The sequence below is a fragment of the Molothrus ater genome, chromosome Z (assembly GCF_012460135.2).
Source record: "Molothrus ater isolate BHLD 08-10-18 breed brown headed cowbird chromosome Z, BPBGC_Mater_1.1, whole genome shotgun sequence".
NCBI lineage: Eukaryota > Metazoa > Chordata > Aves > Passeriformes > Icteridae > Molothrus > Molothrus ater.
The window spans coordinates 15688259-15714613 of NC_050511.2; the positions used below are offsets into that span (position 1 = coordinate 15688259).

The 26355-nt window shown below is 39.8% G+C and overlaps 1 long non-coding RNA gene across 1 annotated transcript in view; it reads left to right on the forward strand.

Moving 5' to 3' along the window:
- LOC118699565 (uncharacterized) overlaps positions 1 to 26355 on the forward strand; it is a 194666-nt gene that overhangs the window by 1771 nt on the left and 166540 nt on the right. The gene's annotated exons all lie outside the window — the stretch shown is intronic.

A 26355-nucleotide genomic window follows, 5' to 3' on the forward strand; every position in this document is an offset into this window, starting at 1 on the left:
TTTGAGTTCAGGCGCCACAAACATAAACTTAACAGCTCCCAGTGTGCCTGCCCTTCTGGAGGATCACTCCTCACCTCCCAGGGCTTGTGAAGTGCAGGAGGAGAAGCCAGTTCCCAAGGAAGCAGGCTCTGGGATGGTGGGGGTGGTGGTGGGGAGCGGAGAAAACTCGCCTGTATATCCGATCTTTCCATAGTGCACGTATCTGCCCGCATTAGCTAGGAGCAAAGCGTATAAAATCAATAGGTGTTTTTCTCTGAGCCTTCTACCCGTACGGGAGCTCGGGGCAGGCTCTGGATCCTGCTCTGCTCAGCGTTCCAGCCGAGAGATGCTGCTTTTATATCACGCTGCAGTGTCGTGTGAATTTCCCCAAATTTTCTTGCAGCGGCTAAGGGCATCAAACAAGTGCTTTCTCTAGGCCAGGGAGGGAGGACGAAGGAGACAAGGAGGGCACAGCCTTGCCGCGGCAGATCCGCGCCGGGATCGGCAGCACCGGGGCAGCAGCTCCGGCAGCGGCTGCCGCTGCACGAACCACCTGCAGCTCCGGCTCTTTCCTGGGCTGTGTGGAGCCCAGGAGGGAAGAAGGAGGGGAAGGAAGGAGGGAGGTTGCAAAGCAGGATTTTTTTTTCTGGAGCGTCTCTTCTTCTTTGTTTTCTTCTGAAAGACAAAACAGGGGTAAGGTGTGTTTGTGGGAAAGAGACAAGACAGAAAATTTTCCAGAAATAAGTGACACCGACCAAAGCAGAACTCGACTTCTATCTCCGGGCAGACCTCGTGTGGCAGTGGGAAGAGGAAAATAGGGTGTTACTGTCGCTTTTCTTTAGGAGGGCTGTTCAGGTCGGTAGATCTCCAAGGCTAATCCAAACAAGCCGTTTGACTTGTGAGGTCCGGTGTCTAGACATAGCTGGTGACTCGGCGGCTCCTTATCTGGTTTTGGAATCAGCCAAAAGAGACTTTTCTTAATGTCCACAGCAGCACTAGGATCTGCCGGGGCCGGGGAGCCACCGCACCTCCCAGACAGGACAACAAATACACCCACCACCTGGAGGCTTTACAGCCCACTTTGTTGTTCCCGAGCCGCCGCTGCTGCGGCCCGGCCTCCCCCAGCCCCGGCCGCCGGGCAGGGATGACCGCAGGGCTGCCCAGCCAAACCCACACCCCGCTGCTGACCACTGCCGCGCCCCGCTCGCCCCCGGGCACCGACGGCCACCTCTGCAGCAGCAGGAAGTGACAGCGCGCACCCAAGCCCCGCTGGGGTCAGAACTGCTGCTTTCTCGACCCCCATCACAGCCCCCCCTCCACTGTGTGTGCGTGTGTGTGTGTGTGTGTGTGTGTGTGTGTGTGTGTGTGTGTTTGTCACTACAAATTTTTTGGATTTTTTTTCCCCCAGCTGACGTTTTGCAGAGAATGGGTAAAATTTTCCAAACTCAGTCTTGTTCATGAACCTTAAGGAAATGATCAAAGCAAATCAATTAAACGAGAGGAAGTCAGTTTAGATAAAAGATCTTCTTTGGGACTAGAACATTGCCTTCTGTATCAGTCCTTCATGCTGGATTTGTGAATATTGCAAGCTGTAAAGCTTGTCTGAGGTGGTTAGAATCAATAAAAGCATTTAACTCAAAAGTAAGCAGCATTTGAAAGTGAAGAGAGAGGCATCTTTTGCTTGGATGTCACTCATTCCATTCAGTCATTTTGTTTTGTTTTTTTTTTTTTTTGAAATTTCAAACTCTCCTGGAGTGCTGAGTGGCTGGATAGTGGGTTTTCAGATTCCTGAACAGTGCATGAGCCCATCCACTGCCCTTGCTGTTTTTCTGCTGAAATGCAAGACGATGTGCTGTGTAATTCCTCTTCAAACGCTGTGCTGCTTCTCAGTGTGGTTGAGTTCAGGGCCATGATATCCCATTTTGGGAGCTGATTGCTGCAAGTATGATGCACTGATATGCTGTTTGCAGTGGATATTGTAATTGAGTCTGCTAATGTGGAATTACAAAATTTACCAGTGGGTAGGACTCTCTCTGTGCAGTTTAGGAGGGTTGTGAATAAGTGCTATTTTCTAGATTTAGTAGTTGCAAATTTCCTCATGTACAGAGCAAATTATATTCCAAGGCTTTTGGAATAATTTTTCATCAAACACATTTAAACCATTTCAAATTCCCAATAACTCAGGGAATTCAGGATAAAGAGAGCAACATTTCTTAGAAGAGGAATCTTAACCATGATCCTGGTACTCCTCTTTTTTTTTCTCATGGGTAAAATTTTGTGTTTATTTTTAACTGTCACAAATACAAGGTGTTGTTTGAAAAGTGTTAAACTTAGCAGGTATATAGAGATAATACTGACGTGTCACAGTGCATGATAAAGTAAAATATGGTGGGAATTAACTTGAAAAGTTTATGAAGGTTTTAACTACAGCCAATAAATTAACCTTTTTTACAAAGATATGATGATATGTAGAAGATCTTACAATATTTATGACACTTAAAAATACTCTAAAATTTGGAGGCCAAACATTTTTCCCCCAACTTGTAGACACAATCTGAGGTCTCAGACATTGAAGATCTTTCTGTAAGTAATCTGAAGTAATTAATATTAGAGAACTCTAGGGAATCAGAAATTGCAGGAGCAAACTTTCCAGCTTACACAGGGCCTTCTGTGAAGTTAGTGAAAGATTTGTTGCTAACTTCTAGTGAGGCAGGAATGCAAAGCTTTGAAGGCTCAAGTCCAACTCTCATTGAAGCTAGTGACAAACCCCTCCTAGACATGCGGGTAAAAAATCAGCGTATAAAATCCGTATAGAAATTGTGTAGAGTCAGTGTTTAAAAAAATCATATAAAATCACTGTTGTGATTTTGTAGGAAAAAGTAATTTCCTTTCTACCACCCTGATTCTTCTTCCATATTTTAATTTAAATGATACAATTTTCTACTATAAGACATAAAACACTATTAAGATATTAGTGTATCAGAAAAAGCATCTTGCTGGGTGTGGAAATCAGAAATAGGATAATAACTCTTCTGAATGTAGAGGATAGTGTAAAATAAAACAACCACTCCCTGTCTTGCTCATTCCTGCCTAAGGGAAATTTCGTATGTGCAAGACCTGGGGTAGGAGACTACATATAAATTACCTATGTTATATTATAAGGGAGAGAACTGTTGGCAAAACCTAATGGAATTATCCCCATACCAGGTCTGAAGGTCTAATTGGCATGTATTTCACCTCTGTGATATGAAGTAAGGAAGGTTTTGCAAGATTGACCTTACTGGTATGACTCAAGTTCAGGCTCATTCTGAGCTCAGCAGCTGCCCAATTTGCTGTTGCAGAATGATCCCAAACTTCTCACACAGCACAGTCAGTGGGATCTGAGGTGTTCTAAAGATGTAGGGATTCCTTTTGACAAAATGAGCACTTGAAAGGCCGGAGTACTTCAGTTACTCAAGTAACTTTATTCAGGTCTGGGCCTCTTCTCTCTGAAATTTGTGGATAGTTCTGATAATTAAGTCAGGATGAACAAGGTTGAGCACTTTGTGATCAGAAAGCTCAAACTCTTGTATTGGCTTAAATAGATGTGTTTTAGTCAAGCACTGAGTCAAGCACTGAGATCTTACTGGTTTACTAGGTAGTGTAAAGTAGGAAAACAGCTTAACTCCCACTGCTCATGCAGGAGCAGTGTTTTGAAATCTCTGTTCACTGTTTTTCTTCTAATGAATACATTTTCAAGGCATCTTTGCCTGTCATTCCTATAAGCATAGCTGTTTTATGCTCTGATCTTAATTTTTTTTTCTGAGCAAAGCCCCAATGGACTTTTAGAGAGTCAAGTGTCCTCAATTCAGTTGAGCCCATCCCATTTCAAAGTCAGCAATCCCTGCCAGTTATATAGTAGTAAAGGAAAGAGCATTTAGATTTTTGCAAGGACGGCTGCATATCATATTTCTTCATGGTACCAATGCTATTATGAGCTTCTTCAAAGCAGGTCATTAAATTAGTCCTGGAAGTGAAACTTCAACATTTAGGATCTTGGTCCTACAGTGAATTGGTTCTCCAAAATGGATCACATTAGGCAAAGGTACTTGCAGTTTTAATTTAACTTACCTGATCATTGCCAAAAAACCAGCCTCCTCCCTGCCCTCCCCCCTGCCCCACCCCAGAAAGAAAAAAAAAAAAACCCAGGAAAAAAAAAAGGCAAAACCAACCAACCCACCAAATAAGAAAAACAAACCACAAGCCTAGAAGGTTATGAAAGATGTTACTTCTTACAACTATTAAATCAAAATTATTCTTCATCAGTTTGACATTTTTTTCCTGGTCAACATTTTGCCTACTGAAATGCATTTCTTTCTGAAATAATTGTATCATTTAAGAAGGTATTTATTTGAGGATGCTTATGGCTCCTCCACAGATATGTAGTGACTAGTGCAACAGACTGTGCTCCTCACATGTCCTTAGAGCAATTCTGTAAACTTTGTAGCCCATAAAAGTAAATAGAACAACACAGTGCTGTTAATGCAACTCTGCAATAATAACTGACTAATATAGACTGAAAGCCTTGTGTCTTATAAATGCTAAATTATGATAAAATAATTTTTTCAACACTGCACTTATTCCTATTTCTATGGTGAAATTGTTGCCAACTTTCACAGGAGAATTTGGTCTCTTCATTCAGTAAGTGCTTCATAGAAGAAATGGGAATTAAGAATGAAAGAGCATGACAAGTAGCAACATTGCAATTATCACTGCAAATTTTATCACTGCAAGGACTGAGTGCGGATGGAAAACCCCCTGAAAACTGAAAGTCTTGTTCTGGAAGATCAAACGCATGTCTGTCTATTATAGTCACTAAAGCAATATGTTCTTTCACAAAAGTTTTATTTGCCTTTTAATTATTATTGTAGAGTAAGATAACTCTATACCTTATATTGTCTTATATTTTAGCAGATAGTTTTGATATGCTTTTTAATAAAATGCTGGACAAAAGGCAGTAATTAAAGCAGCTGTTGATCAAGCAGAGAATAAAAACTTACTAGTTAATGATGAATTAAGTTTGGTGAGTTACCTGATCCAGTTTTAATAATTTCTGTTATTGAGGTGGTGCTAATCTGAGTCACCCTTTAGTCAATCTTTGTTTTATACATTTTTAAGTATTACAAGATATTTGTAATTTGGCAATAAAAGTGAATAGAGCCAGAGAATGTATGAACTCTTGTGACTGTGAAGTCTAAAAGGAACAAATAATCAGTGATTCCAGTTAGGTCAGTGAAGCTGCCAGGAGCAGTAGATTGGTAAATACAATTTTAAGAAAATCATGGAAGAGAAAAAGAGAGGTTGCAAGTGGTTTATATCTGCCTATGTCATTCCACATAGGCTGTTACACCCTGACAATGATCTCTGGTACCAGAGCCCTTATTTCATGGCACAGTCTTGATATGCATGGGCTTGTGAAGGGTTTCACTGGTGTCAAGAGCCAGCAGAACTTCTCTGGGAAAGTAGATTTCCCTTCCCTTCAACAGAGGTTGAGCTGATTTTGGGGGGGATGGTTAGACAGGTACTTTCTTCCTTGAAGGGATGCTGAAAAAAGCTGTGGCAGGATAGTTCCCAAAGTACAGAGCTGACTTAAATTCACATCTGTATGGGAAGAGGCACTGACCACAATGAGAACTGATTCCTCGATGATGAAAAGAGATCAGGTGTCCCCAATAAACTTCACCATGCCTTTGTGGCAGTGGAAATAGAGCATTGCTAGGGAGGTCTGGGCTTGTGTTTCTGTCACTGCTTTCTACCTCGTCACGAAAGGCCCTCCAGAGTGGCTGCTGGGAATCTGAGTCAGGGACCTTGAAACTTGTCTGTTCTCAGGAGTGTGGCTGCCTGCCCATGCCTTAATGCATCGCTGCTCTTTTTCCCACTGCGCTGCTTGGGTTGTGACCTGGAACTCTGCAGGTCTGAGAGGGCCCGGGGCCCGGCTCTGGCCGGCTCCTCATCCTGAGTTCCCACACTCCTGGGGCCTTCCTCTGGCACAGCGTGCTCCTACTCCAGTGCTGCAGACTCATCTATGTGCAGGTTATTGTGGCTTGCTTGGGCAAAGCTCTGCCTGGGCCTTCTCCATCTCCTCAGCCAACACGGGATCCATGTATGTGCTTCATGATGGAATACAGGCCTCTGTTCATAAAGCTAGGACTCAGCACATGGCACCCTCTTTGGAAAGGTTCTGCTGGTAAAGGACATGGGCCCCTGTGCTACTGGGTGTCATCCCTCTCCTCTCAGAATTTACAGCCGAGGACCTTTCTTAAGTGCACACACTAATTTTTTTTTCCTTTTTTTATTTGAGGTTTGTAAGGTATTATTTTTAACTTCAGGAGGTGCCTGGAGCAGAAGCTCCCTCTGCTCTAAAAGAGATCAGTAGTCTCAGCATTTATTTAGGATAACCATATTAGGAAACCAGGCAAACCTTGTTTCAAACTCCCTCCATGCCTGATAAAGCCATGCATCCCTCCACCATCCCAGGCAGTCCTTTGTATGTGTTAAGCTGCTGTGTGTCTGGCGGGGAGCTTCCATCCCACTCACTGAAGTTATTCAGCAGTGGAGGTGAGGAATCAAGAGCTTAAAGGTTGAAACTTCTGTCATGGAAGGCATCTTTGAGCCCAGTTGGTTCAACTCAATGATCTTGGCGGTGTTTTCCAAATGTAATGATTTTCTATTTCTGTAATTTGGAGGATGACTCTTGCCTGAAGCATGTGGCTTGTCAGAAACAGACTAGGCATCCCTGCAGGCTGAGCTCTGGGTGTTTAAGAAATTCCAACATAGAAATCTGGGTCTTCTGTAGAGGTCATTAATCTCTGGGAAGGGTCATCAGCTAAACAAAGTTTTGAGGATCTCATTTTGGGCCCTAACTACTTAAACATCTCCACCCCTCTTTGAGTAGCTATCACTGAGGAGGGTGTCTGCAGTGTCAGAAGGGGTCCAAAGTCTACACAGGAGGAAAGATCTGGACAACTTCCATTTTTCATCAGCATCAGAGTGGTCTGCAGGGCTCCTGCAATGGAAAAGGGAGACTGTGAATCTGCCTCATTTAACTCAATCATTGCTGTCAAGTGCCTTGCCAAGTGTGTGGGTGAGACTGAGAAATGACTGCGAGCTCTCTGGCCACTGCTTGGTGAGAATCAGGCTGAAGGAACTGCCACAGCTTGAAGGACACTTCCAGCAGGTAGAACAGAGCTTTTTCCTGCCCTCCTCACTAGGGACTCTGCTGGCTGCTGGAAGCATTACTGTTATTTTGACAGCAATTAGGTGATCCCATCTCAGCAGATGAAAGGCAGATTCCCCAGAACACTTCCCCTTCATTTACTTCTAAAACATTTGTTATCAATGGATGAAGATGCTCTGGTGATCCATGCCCTGGCACATGTCCTTGCAATGATCCTGTTACAGCAAATTTAGTCACTCTGTGCTACAACTCAGTGTCATATCTGTTCACTAAGCATTATACCTTGCTGGGAACATAAGACCAGTGTTCACAGAGCTCTGCTAGCCAGTGCTTGGTTAGTGCTTGGTCTCCAAGTGGAGCTTTAAAGCATAATTTTGATCTGTGTGCATGAGAACATGGGCATTCACCTGCACAAGCTGTCCACACCTGAAACATGCAGTAGCTGGTTTCAAACTGGAGAAGACACAATATGAAAATGGAAAAGAAATGCCTGCCAGTAAGTCCTTCCAAGTCTCTGCTTCTGAGTTCTTTGGTATTCTCTGGTATTGCCTGTTGGCAATGTAGCCAGAATACACTGACCTGCAGTACATGACCAAGTCTTCTTGGGAAGGGAGGAAGAGATTATAGAGGAAGAGGTAATTATTTGAGAGATATGGGTAAGGTTTTGTGCCCATCTTCTAGTTAGAGGTTAGAGTTAGAATATTTAATTTTCAAAAATACTCTCTTAGTGTCTGTAATAGCTGATACAGTTTTTCTCTTAAATCTGTAACTGTTGTGTTTCTTTCTTGAGTACTAGTAGATATAGTCTACTCTTCCTGAGCTTCTCAGAAGTTCTTTGTCATATTTATATCAGGAACCCCACAGCTTACTGAGACATTTCCAAACTCTTGTATTTGTTGTGCAACTGTTGAGTGCAGTTTGTGAACGATTGAACAGTTCCTGTGCAAGAACTTGACCTTACACAGAGCTCTAAGTGCTGTAACCTCTTCAAATTAAGTTTGGTAATCCTTGCTTTATTCAGTTCTACAGAGTCAGTCAAACACCAGCAGCTTTAGACAAGTAGACTTGTCTAAAAGCACATTCTAAGTATAATTTGGATAATAATTGCAATTTGTAATGCAACTGATTCCGTGAATATTAGGAGAAATCTCTTGGCAATGGAAGGCTGAATCAGAGAGTTCAAAAGAATCTCACCAGGGTTTTTAATGGAAACTGTTGTTCCAACTGTTTAAATTATCAGCTACAATTTTATGGAAAGTAGTGGTAGGGTGATGTGGTCAATATAAAAAAATTAGAAGCATGTGGAAAGATATGCTTTTTTTTCACTATTATTCATGAAAAATAAAACAGTGAAACTAAGAACAAGGGTGAGCAGAGCAGAAGGGCAATGTCTTGGTTTCTTTTCTCAGAATAATGAGGTTTTAATGTTTAGGAGTTCATTCTGATCATATTTTTCATCAGCATACAATAGATATGCTACAGAATAGTTCAGTGCCATCTAAACCAGAGTTTAAATGCAAGTGAGGAAACCATAGCAGTTTTCTTTCTTCTCACATTTTGCCTCGATTAGGTGCACTGCTGTGTCCAGATTCACAACACAGCCCAAGCTCAGGGAGGTGCGACAGAGACCTGCAAGGGCAGCTTCTTTCTTTTGTACCACACCCACAGCACAAAGAAGCTGGGGCATAGTTTGAAGAGCTGATCCAGGATGTTTAAAAATACTACATATCTAATGACTAAGTTAACCCTCCTCAAAGACATTTTGAAAGAATCTGTCCTATGCTTAATCACTAAAATGGTCTTTCTGCTTGCCCCTAGCAAGATTCATGATTATAAAGAAAAGTTAGGGATTTTCCCCCAGGAAGGCTGTCTGTCTGAGGTTTGGAGATTCTGCTTGGTAAAGCATTGTACAGCAGAAGATCAGAGTATAAGGCTTTGTATACTTTTCTATGGATCAAGTGAAACCCACCCAAGCTGCAAGGCTGTTGTGGACTTAAGCGTGCTTTTCCTGCTTTTTGATATTAAATAAATCTCTAACTGTTTCTTCTTTCAGCTAGCTTGTATGTCCCATTTAAAGACAATGTTTGCTTTGTAAAAAATACTTGCAGTGTTATCACACTATTAATTCTTTGCCATAATACGCTAGACTGCAAGTTTACTCAAATGTGCAGGCAAACATTATTTATTTTAAATATAACTACACAATCAAATATATTCTAGTTATTTTTTATGTCTCGGGATATAGAGACAGGTGGTGACTTACTACTCTCACTTTCATACTGCTTAATTTCACTGGTATGAATACAATTTGATGGGTATAAGCCAGAATTTGACCCTGAAGTATCCCATAGCTATTTGATGCAGTAATTTTTGTAAGAATGTATAATGTAAAGCAAATATCCATGGAGACTTTAATTTCATTAAGTAAGCCAGAGTGCTGTTTTCCTCAAAAGCAGCAATTGTCTGCCTCTGTCTGCAGCAGGCAGAAATCATGTGTAAGCTTCATATGGCAGCAACAGCAGCAGCAGCAGCAGCAGAAGAGGTATACATCTTCTGGTGAGTCCCAGAACAGGTAAGGAGACAGCAGGAAGGTCACTGAAAGAGAGCAGCCTCACACTGACACGGCCAGTTGCTGTTACACCTCATGCATCCTCAGCAAGCTGCTGCCATCTGTGTGGGCACTGAGGCCTGACATGAGCCATTGCTCCTAACAAGAGCAACAGAGGACTGTCTGGCCACCATTGGTTGATGAGTTATAAACATGATCTTACACAACACCTCACTGGAAATAGGACCTACTGGATGTTTCTGAGGAAGAGATAACTGAGCACAAGCCTGTGCTGCACCAAATATCTTGCAAAACTATATAAAAATGAAAATAGCATTTTTTTTTCTCCTTGGAAAGACCTGTAAAGGGAGAGTACATTTGCGTTCTTAGCAGATGCACAGGTTCTGTGCCTATGTTTCTGTATCCTGAGTTTTTAGTAAAGAAACACACTTTACTTAGTAGTCCTTTTACTTCAAAGTAAAGCTACAGTATTGTGTATAAAATAAATAGTAAATTATGAAAGTTTGTAAAAACTATGGGAAAAACCCAACACACTTTTAGAGAGAAACTAAATTTACCTCAATAAAGACAATAGATCCTAAAATATTCTTACAGAAGAAAGCGAAAGCTCTTCCACCATAAAATAGTTGGCCCAAATAATCCTAGAATCATGGAATGCTTTAGTTTGGAAGGGACCTTAGGTATCATCTGATTTCAACCTTCCTGCCAGAGACAGGCACTTCCCACTCAATTCCCCATCCAACCTGGCCTTCAATATAGCGAGGGATGAGGCATCCACAATTTTTCTGGGCAACCTCTTCCAGTGCCTTGCCAACCTTGCAGTAAAGAATTTCTCCCAAATATCTAATCTAAGTTTTTCTTCTTTCACTTTGAAGCCTTTGTTCCTTGCTCTATCACTACAGTTCCTGACAAAGAGTCCCTCTCCCGCTTCTCTGTAGGCCCTCTTCAGATACTGGCAGGTTTCTATGAGGTCTCCACACAACCTCCTCTTCTGCAGGCTGAACAGCCTCAAATTTCTCAGCCTGTCTTCATATGGGAGATGTGTTATTGCCCTTATCAAGGACACTGGTCCCTTATCATCCCTCCTCTCTTGGCCCTCTGCTTGAACTTGCTTCAGCAGTTCCATGTCTTATGCTGGGGACCCCAGAGCTGGACACAGTACTTCTGGTAGGGTTTCACAGGAGAATGGAGGAGCAGAATTCCCTCCCTTGACCTGCTGGCCACGCTCCTTTGGATGCAGCCCAGGATTCCTGTGGCTTTCTGGGCTGGGAGCACTCACTGCTGGCTCATGGTGAGTTTTTCATCAGCCCCCATCCCCAAGTCCCTCCCCTCAGGGCTGCTCTCAATCACTTCTCTGCCCAACCTGTGGGTGTGTCTGGGATTGCCCCAACGCAGGTGCAGGACCTTGCCCTTGGCCTTGCTGAGCTCCCTGAGGTTTGCATGGTCCCACCTCTCAAGCCTGTCCAGGTCCCTGTGGATGCCATCCCTTCCCTCCCTGTGTGGACAGCCCCACCCAGCTCAGTGTCAGCAGCAAACTTGCTGAGACTGCCCTCGATCCCACTGTCCACGTCCCTGACAAAGGTCTGGGACAGTATTGGCCCCAGGACCCATCTCTTTTTAAGAATGGGGGTTATATTTGCCTTTTTCAAGTCATTGGAAACTTCACCTGACTGCCACATTTTTTCAAAAATGGCAATGTCTTGGCAATGTCAAGACCTGTGGATGAATCTCATTGGACCTGGGCGCATTCAGTCTCCTTAGATGGTCTTGAACCTAGTCCTCTCCTACAGTGCCTAAGGGTGTTCCAGTGCCTGCATTTGCTTTTTTCAGGTTGAGTAATGTGGCTAAAGCCCTTGCCGTTGAATACTGAGACACAGAAGTCATTGAGAACCTCAGCTTTCTACTTATGCAGAACAGCTCTGTCTCTCGTTTCCTTCCAGCATGGGCCCACATTATCCTAGTCCTTCTTTGGTTTGCAAGATACCTAAGAAGCTCTTCCTGTGGGCCAGACTCAATTCTGTCTGGACCTCAGTTTTCCTAACCTTCTTCCTAGCTTCCCATACAATTTTCCTTTGCTCCTCCCAGGCCACCTATTGTGTTTCCACCTTCTGGAAGTTCCCTTTTTTTTCCTCTGAGTTCGCTCAACAGCTCCTTATCCATCCACGGGGGCCTCCTGACATTTTTGCCTGATTTTCTCCTTGTCAGGATGCATTGTTCTTGAACTTGGAGAGGGTCCTTAAAGATTAGACAACATTCTTGGGTCTCTTGGCTCTCCAAGGCTCTGTCATCTGGACTTCTACTGATTAGGTCCTAAAGAGACCAAAGTCTGCTCTGCTGAAATCCAGGGCAGTTAGCTTGCTGCGTGATCTCTTCACTGCCATGAGGATCTGGAACTCTACCATGTGGTCATTGCAGCCTAGCTCTGTTGGGACATCACCTTCCCCACCAGCTCCTTCCTGCTGCTGAGCACAAGATCCGGAATCAGACCTCTCCTTGTTGGCTCCTCTGTCACATCTGTGGCGAAGTTGTCATCAACACACTCCAGGAACCTCCTAGATTTGCTTGTGCCCTTCTGGGCTGTTCCTCCAAGAGATTTTGGGGTAGTTGAAGACCCCAATGAGGACTAGGTGTTTGGGAGTTTGAGACTGCTTCTATCTGCCTTTAGAGGGCTTTGTCCACACCATCCTCCTGATTGGAGGATTGTAGCAGGACCCCCGCTATGACATCCTCTGTCCCCATACTCCCTTTAATCTTGACCTACAAGCTTCTGGTTGACTCCTCACCCACTGCAGGCAGAGTTCCATACTCTCCCAGCCAGTCATTGATATAGAGGGTTACGCCCCCTCCTCGTCTCCCTAACCTGTCTTTCCTAAAAAGTCTTCCATGACAATACTGTTGTTATAGGAGCCATCCCACCATGTTTCTGTGATGCCAGTGTTATCACATCCACACAGGCATGTGCAAGTGTCTGATTCTTCTTGTTCCCTATAGTACGAGTGTTTGTGTAGAGGCATCTGAACAATCTCATAATGCTGATTCACTGTCTGAATCAGTTGAAATACCTTTGAACTGCTCCTGATATCAATTAGAAGTGATGGCATCTGACTTGTAGGACTGGGATGGATAGGTCCCAACCCCCCCCCCCCCCCAATAAATCTAGCTTACAGCCCCCTTCATCAGCTTGGAAATTCCCTGACAAAAGATGCTTTTCCCTTTCTTTGTCACGTAGACACCATGGGCCCCTGGTAGACCAGGCTTCCTAAAACATGTCCCATGATCTAAGTAACCAAAACCCTGACAATAGCACCACCCCTCTAACCATTTCTTAACCTGCCAGGGTTGGCTAGCCACGATATTGGATAAGTAAAAGACAAAGAATAAAACATCTATTTATCACTTGAGCTACTCCAATTTATCAGGCAGCAGATTTATAAGCAAATAATAAGTACTATTTTTTCAGCCAATATATCATTATTAACACTGAGGTGCTGACTGTCACAAGTTTTAATGGGTACTGAGGGGTAAATAGGTTGCCCAAAGAATAAAATCAGTGTCGGCCTCTAGAAGGCTCTATCAGGGAAGGGTCAGTCTGTATGCATCTTGTTTTCTTATGCTTTTGCTAGAGACAGGATAAAAGTATCTTGTCAGATGTGATGCTGTAGTTTTTGATCAGGACTCAGTCTTGTCTCATTGAACAGCACAGAATTTCATTTTACTGACTTCGCTCTTAGGATGATTGAGTCCTTGCAATTTCTAGCCTTTGTCCTCCTCATTAAAATAAAGTTTTGACTCATTTGTTCAGATGTGAAGGTACTTGACATCCCTCACTTTCTCTCACTGGAGAAAGGTGAAAGAAAAAAAGGTGAAATAAAAAGGTTCTTGACCCCTCCTTGAAGTTCTTCTTGAAAGACTGAGATCTCCCTTTTTTCAACCCATATAATACCATTTTTTTGTTCCCAATAAACTATACAAGTGTTAAAAGATATTAAACATTCTATTTGAAACGAAATTTAATATTTCTCTCTAGTAAAATGTCTGAACCTTTTAAACTGATTGATAATGTTGTAACATTTTAAACAAGCATCTTAATAATTATTTGAATATTAAGATGAATTTACCTATATTTATATCACATGTATGAATTATCATTCTCATCTACTGACCTTGAAGTTGTAGTTTGAATTCTCCATGTCAAAAAGGCATTTAAAATTTGCTACAACCTCTCCTTTTGCTAACTCTCAACAACTTTCCTACCTTTATTTCTAATGTTTGATAAAAACTGTAGATAAAATTATTATGCTAACTTCTCCCTTTGATTTTCATTTCCATTCAAATGGTAACGGATTTTCTAGAAATGCTTATTGTATGGTCAGTTACTTTTATTTCATGTCACATCATATATTAACAGTTTCATGCAGCTCTTTCAGACTACAAAGCCTTGTCTACCTTAAATGTATTTTTCAAGTCCTACATTGTATATAATTTATTAATGACTCTGCTCTTTGTATGCACAGACTGTACCCTCAGTGAAGGTCATTCCTAAGGAAACCGTATTTCAAAAACCTTGATAAGGGCAACGCCTCCTTCTTATCATTCAGGATTTTGTCCAAATATATTAACTTAAGCATGAACTGAGTTGACATAACCTGATAGGATTCTGAAAATAGAAAAGTTGGGATAGGTTTTGTCACCAAAAAAACAAAACAAAACAAAAACTCTATTGCTCCAAGACAAGTAAATGATAAATGATTGGATTAAAAATAATTTCAAGAAGAGTGAAACCTAAGATGTGGGATCAAATCTCTTGACCATCATGTTGTGCTACTTCCAGCCTGGAATTTTGCTGTGCTAACTATGAGAAGATGTTCTCATGCACTGCAGCAATAAAACATTAGGACAAGTGACAATTTTAAATAAAAACTGCATTTACACTCCTATTTCCAATGGAGAAAAAAGAAAACCTATGTAATTATAACATTTAGAACTCAACTAGTAAAATATTTACAAGAAGCCACTATCACTATAAATCACACATTCACTTTAGAGATATGCTAAGAACAGTTCAGTGGTATTGATGTGAGCTTTTGTTTTTTCTACCAATCTCAGCCTTTTGAATCTATAGGCTTTTAGTAGCCAGGATAATGGCATTTTCTCCTCATTCTGATGTGCTCCTGATAGAGGTGGATGTGTTCTCCATGTACATAAGGAAACTAGACAGAGTGCAGTGTCAACACAGATGTGCTGATGCTGTGAAAATGAGAGGGCAACTGACCTAGAAGCAGGGACAGAATTCCTTAGGTGTCCCATTTCTATGTCAGCTTTTGACCAAAATTTGTCTGTGTACCCTGCTCAGTGCTTGCATTATTCTCTCCATGACTTTGTAGTCACTGGTCGGCCTTCTGAAAGAAACATTTTTTTTGTAGTAACACCAAAGCAGTAAAGAAAAGGTATTATGGCATACTCAACACTCTTAAAGTACATTTACTGAATAAAATAAAATGTCTCTCTACAGGCAATTTCCTCTAATCCCAAGTCATGTTATGTCTCAATATGATTTTTAAAGCTATTCCTTCTTTTCTCAAAAAAACCCCATTATCCTCTTTTTGGTCTTTTGGGTTTTGGCACACCTGCAATTATTTTGTAGTTGTCTGGAGAAAACATAAAATATTCAAAACTAACAGTGTAGAGACTGTCTTTTAAATATTACTGAATTAATATCACAAAACAACTACTCCAATGAAATTGTTTCTTTTGCTCTTCTTCTGCTTTAGTAAAACTTCTAAGCCAATATGACCACAGAACACATGTGCCACTGACATAATGTAACTAAATATCAGAGGCTTTCTATCTTTGAATTCAATTATAATATAAAAATAAAATTGCAGACTAACATCTGTCCCTTCTCTTGGAGTTGCAGACACTAATAGGAGCCGTCTAAGAACACATTGAAGAATGGGACTGCTCCACCATCTGACTCAAAGATACAGAATAAACAGGTGGTAGAAACGCTATCTCCATAAATTCTTTTATTTCTTCTTCATTGCTCAATATTTTATTTTTAAAGTCCTCCCATAATCAAAATCTTTCATGAACCCGGAGTTTATGATTTTTCCTGCCCTCTGCTGAGAAGAAAATTATTCTCAAATCATTATTTGAGAGAAATTACACACTTCTTAGAAAATACAGAGAAAATACCATGACAAGGCATGATTTATATTAGTTTCAAAGAAAAATACAAAAAGAATGTCTATGCTGTATTTTTGTTTAAATCTTTGAAGGTGTACATGATTCTTAAAACGCCACTGAGATTTTTTTATTCAGTATTTTCCAAAAAAACATGAGTACATCTTTGTGTCTACTTATGGTAAAATACCACTAGCTCCACCCATTCACAATCAAGCCCCAAAGGAATAAAACAGTGGGAAGAATAATTATATCACAGGAGCCAAACTTTATTAATCAGTAATATTTTTATGACTCTAAGTCAGTGCTGAAAATTTTTATTCACCCACTTGCCCTGTGAAGGTTTGGGGGTTTTTTTTGACAATGTTATAAAACACCACTAGATTTTTTTATTAGCATTAATTGCAATGGTAAAGGGCAGTCAGGTATAGTAAATTTTAGTGACAGCTGTGTGAAGCAGGGTTAAGATGAGTACTATTCAAACATTATTTGCAAAACAATTTTCTCAATTATTTTTCTCTGCATTATAACAAATACATTATTTATGCACGTATTGTCTGGTTCCCCTAGAGATGATTGATTTATATTCTGCTTAATACTTGTGCTATTTTTCTTATCAAGTAGACTGATTATTCAGTATTAATTTTCTGTTGTTACTTAGAATGGAAATCAGAATTTGAATCTATGACATGCTACAGAGATGTGGGTGAAAGGATGTAGTGCTTTCTTCATATGATAGCAGTGAAGTGGTTTTAGGTGGTGTCTGTAAACGTTAGTGAAATTCAGGAGCATCTGACCAGTTGTGTCACAACCTGAAAAGGAGACAGCTTAGTTTTTCTGGCTTTCCTGAAGCAGCTGCATGGCTGCTCTCGTGTTCTGCCAAATACAGTGAAGAGGCAATCTTTTGGTTTTTTCAGATGAAGGATCTATCCTTCATTTAATTATGTAAGTTGGGCTGTATTGGACAGTTTCTAGGTCCCAGCCTGGCTCCTCTGACAAGATACTTCAGCATAAACCTAGGGGTCTTGTCATGTCCCAACATTCCAGTTTTAATTGACTTGCCTTGACTCCTCTCCTGGATGATTTTGAGAAGATATTCAAGGTTCGGGTGGCAAATACATAGTGAGAGACGAAGCTTGTTGCTGGAGACTAAGGAAAATTATAGAACCACGGCATTACTTAGAGGCAGCTCTTTTCTGACTTTCAACTTTTTAAGAATATGATCCAAATATGGCTTTGAGCATAATAAATTTTAGATGCCTCACTGATGTGTATTTCTATTCCTAATTTTGAATTCTGTTCTTACTTTTCTGATTTTCAGTACTAGGCTGGGGAGGTAGAGGCAGTCAGATCTCAAAAAGTGGTAGTGAAATCACTTGATTAAAGAACTATAGGAGTGTTTGTCAGGGAAATAAAATATGCAATGGGAATAATTTCTGTAGTGAACAAAAGCTTTAATACAGTTAATATGGGATACCTGGATTTAAATTTTTGATTTAGAAAAAAGCCCTACTGCCAGATTGGTTCTCCTTGCCCTTGCCCTTTCTTTCTCTCTCATGGCCTGCAGTATGACCATGAGTGAGGTCTCAATGTGCTCTCTCTCTGGTGGCTGGGCAGCTCCTGCAGGCACAGTCAAAGCCCTGTGATTCACCCTCTTGGCTGACAGGCAGCTCGCTGCCCATGGCCTGATTCATTCTGTTAGCAGTATTCATATGGTTACGTAACATGAGCAATACAGCAAGAGTCTCTGATGTGATGGTGTCTTTTACATCAGATGAGCTGGTTTTAGACAGACAGGTTGGATAGCAGAGTTCCAGTCAGCAATTTGCTTTTCTACTGATATTTCTCTCTTCTCTTCAATATGCCTGTACCTCAGCCACTTATGATACAATTTATTAGCACTCTGGCAAATTGCTGGTCTGAATTAAGGTTGTTGAATTTACATTCTTCCACAGACACTGATGAAATTTACTGCAAAGTTTGTCCAGTATGTTTCAAATGAGGGATCCATATTGTGAGTCATGTTAAAATTGCTTTTACTTACATAAATCTTTCAAACCCAGAACCTTCATTACTCTTCTATTGCACTTGCTAACGTAGATGGAATCAGAAATGCACAGATAAGTGAAAAAATCCTCTAAGACAGAAAAAGTGAGACACTGACTTTTAAAATTGCAAGAATTTAAAAAAGAGGTATATAGAGCAGCTCTAATCACAGCCTGACACTACAGGCGATGTATTGCTGGAGGCAAGACAGATGCTTCAACAAGCAGAAAAATTGTAAGGTCTTTGAGAAGAGACTCTCACCTTCCAGAATCTCACCTTCATTCTTCAGTATCTGTTACTCTGGTTTCACTGTACTTTATAGCAGTTGGAAGCTGCTGAAGAGGAATTCAGTATGGAAGGATGTTTTAAATTCGAGTGCAGTAGATCATGATCCTATTTAAAGCTCCATTGCTTGCCAGCCACAATACAGTGACTGTTTGAAAGTTAAATGCTCATGGTTAGCCTACACTTGGATTTTTCACATCTGCTCCATGTCACAAAGGCATTCTACCTCTGGTTACACCTGAGTATCCCCATTGAAATCACTGTGACAGTCACATGTGTGTAATTGAGAGTAGAATTTGGCCCCCTGTGTTGAAGTTGCTCCTTTGAAAGCTGTTCCACCTCCTTTGGCTTAATCCTACCCCATTAGGGGAATGTAATCCCACTCTTGTATAAGTGTAATGTGACTCAAGTTTCAGCCTGATAACTGGAGGGGGGAACCCAGACGCAGCGTAGCTTAAATTGAAAGCCTCATTATATGTTTCTCCTGTGGAAATTACATGAACAGTTGAGTCAGATAAAGAGCACATTCTCATTTTTCTTTCACATATCCCTTTTATGTTCTTTCAAATCCAGCAGAGGGACTGTGTATCAATACACCATACACATTTTTCTATGTATTTTTCTATGTACTTTAAATAATTCTTTTTTTTTTTTTTATTTTAGAAAGTGAGAGTAGTTTTAGGGAAAAGATAAGATCTTCAAAAATAGAGCAAGAATACCAACAAAGAAAAACTAAACAATTCAGAAATCATTAATTAAAGGAGTGGAAGGGATGTTGGGGAACCTGATTCAACCTTCTATCGAATGCAAATCTTTAGACAAAGTTTTCCAGGACCTTGTTAAGCCATATGTTCAATACTTCATGCATGGGAGTTTCCACCACTTCTTTGGGTAATGTTTAGTTGTTCTCACAGTGAAGAATATTTTTCTTATATCCAAACAGAATTTCTTATGAAGAAGTTGTTCTCTTTGTCATGTTGCCCGGCTTCCTTCAAAAATTTACACGTGGTATTGGTAGAGTGTGGTTAAGTTCCTCCTGAGCCTCTTAGTTGAATAAATTCAATTTCATCAATGTTTCTTTATGTATGAAATTCTCCAGTGTTGTAACCATATTGGTGGCCCTCCACTGGACCTTCTCAATTTTTCAATTCTTCTCCTGCACTTGGGGATGAAAGCTAAACCTTTTTTCCAGGTGTGGCCTAAAAAGTCCTGAGAAGAGTGGAAAAATGATATTACTTCTCTTTCTGATGCACCACAGGATGCTTCTGGCCTTTACTGCTGGCAAGCCCACAGTACTCCAGGGCAATTTGCTGTCTCGTAGCTATTAGATGGCAGACTAAATTTCAAGTCCTGTTTTCTCTGCTTTTGAAAAAAAAAAAGAAATATAAGCTGATTTGCCATAACAGCCATGACATCAGATTTTAATTCATTGAGATTAACACCTAAGTAGATGTTTGATTCTGGTAGAGAAAATGAATTCCTTTTGCTCAACCTTGTTAAATTAAGATTATTAAAAAGATAAAGAATGTTGAAATAACCTGTAAGGGATGTAACTTCCATGAGATATAGATGGCTCAGTCATTTCTGTACTGAAAGGTGACCAGAATTAAGCCAGGATGTGTGTATATGAGTTCAAAGTGGCTGCTTCAGGCCATGCAGACATAGTGAAGTCTGCATCATGATGGATAGGTTTTCTTCTGCACCTGTTTTTTTGCAACTGAAAATTAAACCCTTGTATTTATTTTTGTATACAGATTGTTTGCAAGCAAATAATTTGATAGAATATTTAAGGCAAAACACACCTGGGCTGATGCCTGGAAAATCTTCCTGAAGTGGCAGTGAACCCATAATTAGAGTAGAACACATGAATGAATAGGTACAGCATGGAAGTATGAATATGCATAGGACTGCAAAAAGTTTTAAATATTCCTTCCTGATGAGAGTGCATGATGGAGAACAGAGCTGCATGGTTCAGGGGCAGAAACTCAGATCTCACCCCACCTTCTTTCCACTTGCTTTTCCCAGATGGTCCCCTTACAAAGAACCATTTTGTTGGTGAATCAGAGATGGTTGGGCATTATGCCAATTGTTTAATTTGTTTATCATCCATTTACTATAGAAATTGACCTTACCTGCTGTGGCCCATCAAGCTGTTAAGGCCTGGGGGAGAACTTTTGGTCTTTTTTACTTTTTTTACTTTTACTAAATATTCTTCCATTAATTTCTGGACAAGGAGAGAATTGAGAATTGGGGAATCTCAGTTATACTTTTGTCATGTTTTTTTCTTCCTTACTCTAAGGTGAATTAAATAAAAAGAAATGTATTTTTGAGAGAAGTTAACTAAGCAACCATTCCTTTTAGAAAATATGTGTCCTGATTATTTTCTGTTTTCAGTGTTGCACTGTAGGTAGTTAGGGTTTGTGCTTTTTCACTTTTGTTTTTGGAGTTTTTTGTTTAGTTGGTTTGGTTTTTTTTCTTTTTCTTTTTAGATTTTAGTTTTATTAGATGAGGGGTTTATTTTCTTTACCTTTTTTCTTTTAATTTTAATTTGAAAAAATATTTACTTAGTTGCACAAAATACCATAACATCTTGTGTAAAAATGAGATTATAACAGGTTTTCATAGGAAAAGGATCAAGCTGTGAGAGAAAAGCAAATTCTGCATTTGCATAGATTAGGAGGTATTTCTTCCTTTGGTTTCTTTCCTCTTTTCCTTTTTTTTTTTCCCCTAAGAATTTTATATCTATTTTACCTGGTTAATTTTTTTTAAATTTTTTTTTTAAGGAGGAAAATATATATCTCTGTGAAATTTGCTCAGTCTTACATTTAACCCTTGCTCAAGGCCAAAGTCAGCCTGGTTTTATGATGCTCCTTTGCTTGAAATGGAATTTCACTCATGGCTTCAGCAACAGTTTGTGAGGGGACAGTACCTCAGTAGTATCATAAGGAGAGTTTGTAAAATGACCTGAGCTCTGGCTGAAGAATCCACTTTTTCTATTAAATTTACCCTCAGTCTCTCTGCAGAACAGAATATGCTAACTTTATTTTAAAGATTGGAATGTTTACCACTGCTTGATTATCAAAGGGCTATCAGCCCAATTTTAATATGTTGTCTGTTTAAAATGCTGTCACTTAGAACCATAAAATGCAGCACTTAAATTAATAGAAGGTTTAGGAACTTCAGGGGTGGACTTACACTAATCTTATAGCAATACCACGTTTGGCAAGATTCAAAGTTTTTTCTTAAACCACGAGTTCTTTATACTATTTCTCTAGAGTGTTTATCCTTCAGCCAGTCAATCAGTTGAACAAATTGTCCTAAAAGCTCTAGTTTCCTGTGGCTGTGGGAAAAAACCCAACAAAACAAAACATGTGATATGAACATTTCTTAATGTTTTCAAAATTAGAAGACGAACAGAAAGAAACTAACAGTATTTGTGATTTTTAAGGTAAGTAATGACTTGAGACACTTCCATTTCACTTTGTTCATCAAAAAATTCCTATTAGCAAATACTGTATGTAGTTAAAAAGCAAATCTGGAAATTTTTTTTTTTTTCCCCAAATGTAGAATTGACAGACCCTGTCAATTTCAAGAATTTGTCTTTGGGAATCCTACATATTCCAGGGAGAGCCACAGGACCAGAAAGCACAGAGCAAAAGATAGCTGTACTAACTTTAAAAGTCGAATGAGGTCAGGAAACATCACAGGAAAGATGAAAATAAAGAATTTTGCCACTGGCTGTCAAGAAGGGCTGATTTTTTTCCTTCCAAAAGGCAAACAGCCTTCTGTCTTCTGATTGCTCTACTGTATCACCAGGCAGGAGACAATACTTAGGGCATTCATTGTCTCCTACTGTTCAAATATATGTTCTAAACAGTAGGAAACTCACTCATTTCCAACGCACACTTTATGGTAAAAAGAAGATTTTGCTTCTTTTTTGTATTCTCACTCCCATAATTTCCTTTCATTTGAAAAATACCTAAGCAAATATTGGCAAAGGTATGCTAGTTTTTGTAATGCAGACAAAAAAAGAGTAGTTTAGATGGAAATCATTATAGCTCTTCAGCTCACTTCCTTCCTGTTATGAAACATGGGGTTGGAAAAAAATCTTCAGTGATGATGAAACACAAAGGAATCAAAGGAAGTAAAAAGGTGTGTGCACAATATCAGCATGCCTGATGCTCTCGCTTGCTAAATTAGCAGCTATATTAGGTATGAATTATCAACCCAGCAAGTGAAATTAACTGGCTATTACTGTCTCATGATGTCTGAACTTTAAAACAATGGAAGTTTAGTCTAATTTAGAGGAAACTGTGTGATTTTACACTAAATGGTTATTCATTGATTATGGCAGAAATCCAGGCAAAATTCTATAGCTGCTGTTCTTCTTAAGTCAATACCCACATGGGGAAATAACTAGCCACTTTTTATAAAACAGGGGCAATAATCTGATTGGGCTCTACCCTCTTTCATTGATGTATTGCCCCTAGCCTGTGACTAGAAGCATATCTATTCTGAGATAATAGTGAGGGATACCTGTATTTGGTTACATGATGGATGTAACTCTAGTCATTTGACAAAAGAGGGATATGTAAATCATTGTGAGCAAAACCAACAGAGGGTGAACATGCAGGGCGTGCTGTGAAAGAAGGCATTAAGGGGAGAACCACAGTCTGGATAAACTGCCTGGATTCAGTGCAGAAGTTCACTGCCCTGCTACTGTTTTTTTGCAATGCAGTTTCCTTTTTGAAGTCAGTAAATCCAAGTGCAATTTACCCTTCTTTTAATTTTTTTCTAAATTTAGATAAACTTATCTTTCTCTTATATTAAAAAAAAAAGAGAGAAAACTTTTGGGGCATTTTCATCTTTTATTTCCTATCCTCTCCCACTTTCGTTCCATGATTTTGTGAGTCTCCTTTATTTTAGATACCTCAGTGTAAAAAATAATATTATTTTTCAATGCAGAATTTAATCCCAGGCCACTCTAGGCACAAAAGTAGTGCACAGTCATTTAACAATTAGGGCAACATTGAAGTGTTATGGGTGTGCCTCAAGCACAGTACAAGCATACTCAAGGCTAGGAAAAGTCACATCTCTGAGGCAGTTTCAGGCTATCTTCAGACTCAAGTGGGGATCACTTCCAACAAGAAGGAATTGCCTCTGCAGTCGAAAGGGCTGGAGGTTGTTAGATTTTAGTGAGTGGGAAAGCTGGAAAAGGCACTGAAATACATGATGTATGGTAGCTGTAGCATAGGCATAAATTGCAGTACTCCAAGGTATCAATACTTTTATGGAAGATAGTGAATTCAGCTGACTGAGTTTTTCATTCATACTGAACTCTCTGGAGCCCAGACTAACATTTTTCTTATTGTTATGACACTTACACAATTTGCAGTAGAGGTAGGAAGCAATTAGGTCGACTTTAAAAGAATGCAAACCCACAATTAATGATGTGCATATAGCTATGATGGGAACTTACAACTTCTGTGATTAACAAAAATGTTTCTAAGCCTGAAGCAATTTTCATCAGGCTGATCTCATTCAAACTATATTAAGCAATCCTCAAAACAAGGCTCACAGCTGGATATGGCCATGGTTTAAGAACCAAACTAGAAGATTGAGGGGAAATTAAAATGTGCAACAAATGCTGGTTTGTAATAATGATTCAAGTTATTAGAACAGGTTGATCTGCTGTTGTCTCTTTAGGAGAAAATGGTAGGCGTAGACACTCAGGGGAAAAATCCCCATATCCATCAGATTTGTAGCAGGATGGAGACAACTTTGTTCATGTTTTATTAGACACTGTGCCTTTCTGGTATGTAATAGACATATACTAAGTTATAATATTCAAACACATTTTCAGTGAACCGCTCTGTACTACTGTTTCAATAGAAAATAAAGAGAAAACCATACAAAGTCATTGATACTGAAAAACTCAGGACCACTCCCTAAAAAAGATACCTGTAATCAGATGAAGGAACATGTAAAAGAAAGACTGGAAGAGCCAGAGAACAGATCCATTTGATTACAGAAACAAAGTAAAGAAAAAAATAAATCTGACGCATTTCCCTAGGAATTGCCTGAATGAGAAGTACCTGCAGTAGCAAAGAACTCATATTCTTCTCTATTCTATTACAGATGTTCATACAGAAAGAACCAAACTATCCTGTTCCCCCAAACACTTCCATCTATCAAGCTGATTTCCAATTATTCAATCCTCTAAAATATGACAAATTCAGACATTGAAAAGGGGCTGATATGTAAAATTTTGGAGAGTCAAAAATCTAGTCCTGCAATACCATAACACTATATATGTGAGCATAAACTAACTCCCAGATGGACAATGTAAGCAGATTTTCAGGCCCAAATTCTCTTTAGTTTGTTAAGATTTCCACTAGGAAGACACGTATGCTTCAACTCAACACAGAAAAGAAGAGGCTTGTACGGCACTCAGCACAAGGGAATCATTAGCAATGATTCACTGGTGAATTAAGAAACACCCCGGAAGTAGCAAGAAGTAATTGTAAAATATGAATGTATACTTTACAAACATTTTCTGAGTCTAAATATTCTAAAATTTCCTAGCTGTGCACTCTATTTTTTAAAACAGATTTTCTGTGTCCTGTGGAATGTCTGTGTTTGCAGATTTTTATTTTTACACAGTCAGTATTTGCAGCTGACAGGCTGCTGTGAAAGGCTGTGCCCACTGGCTCCATCAGGCATGATTCTGCCTGGAGCCTTGGAGAATTCCATGTTCAGCACTTGTCAAATTGGTGAGTCCCACCAGATGAAACCTTACTTCATCAAATCCTTTCCCAGGCATTGCCTGGGATCCAGCAATGTCACTGTTTGAATGCACTACTGTTCCATGCTCTCCTGCAAGACAGTGCTGTAAAATACATTTCCCACAGTTCTGGATCAAGTCTGCCCAGGACCTGAGGGAAGATGGTGAGAAAGCCATTGCTTGCATTCCCATGGTGATTTTGGGAGGGGTGGGTCAGTCATGCTTTATTGCACCCTCCCAAAGTAGATCTCAGCTTTGCTATCCTCAACTTGATTTTATGTAAAGCAGAGTTATTACTAGCCTGGACTTGGAAAGAGAGGAACCATTAATATTCTGATTGTCATGATATGCAATCCTTCAGAGTAAAGGTCTCTTGCATATGTAGTCTCACAGAAGATAAGTTTTTTTACAACCAGTTAAATGTAAGCAGAGAATGAAGAAAACCCAAAAAGTTTTAGAATGTCCAATATGAAAAAAATAGTTTGGTGGAGAAAACTGGATAATTTGTATTTTTTCTTGTTTTGTTAAGCTTCAAAGAAGGATGGCCCTGTACTTCACTAAAGACATGTTATAATGTAGGCAGAGCCCTCAAATTTTCAGTACTATTGGCTGTATGGTAGCTGCTCATCTTGCACTACTCTGACTGCTAGCACTGATGATTCATTTGGATGGATTTTTCCAAAGAAAAGATCTGTGTGCAATCAAACAGACCCCTGTAAATTTTGTGTCCAGTGGAATACAGAACTGCATTAAGATCCTCTACCCTGCACATATAGTTAAAAGTAAATATTTGTATTTTAAACATATTTTAAGTTATGTGCTTTAAAACAAAATAACTTCACCATTCTCTAAATGCAAATGTATAATTTTGCTTCCCCATATATTTTGTTGTTTATGTTTCTGGCAAGTACGATTTTATTGACTGAACAAAGGCATTACAGTATGACTGACCAGAGTTGGTGCAATGGTCTACTGAGAGAAAGAGAGAGAGAGAGACTGCATAGTCTTCCTTTAGATGTGGGTTCTTCTCCTGGGAACAATTTTTACTTGATGCCTTTGGCTTAATTTGTAGCCACCCACTTCAAAGATGGAGTAGTCCATGGAGATTGGTCATGAACAACCTGATATCCCAACATGTTTTAAGAGAATAACTTTGCTAGTTGAAGACATGTGAGTGTGGAGGAAATTGAATTGCCTTGATCCTCCTGGGTTCCAGTCTGGAGAGAGGTTTCACTCTTTTTCCCGACAAGATCCTTTGCAGGAAACAGAGGGTGACCCCAACCAGCTGTACTG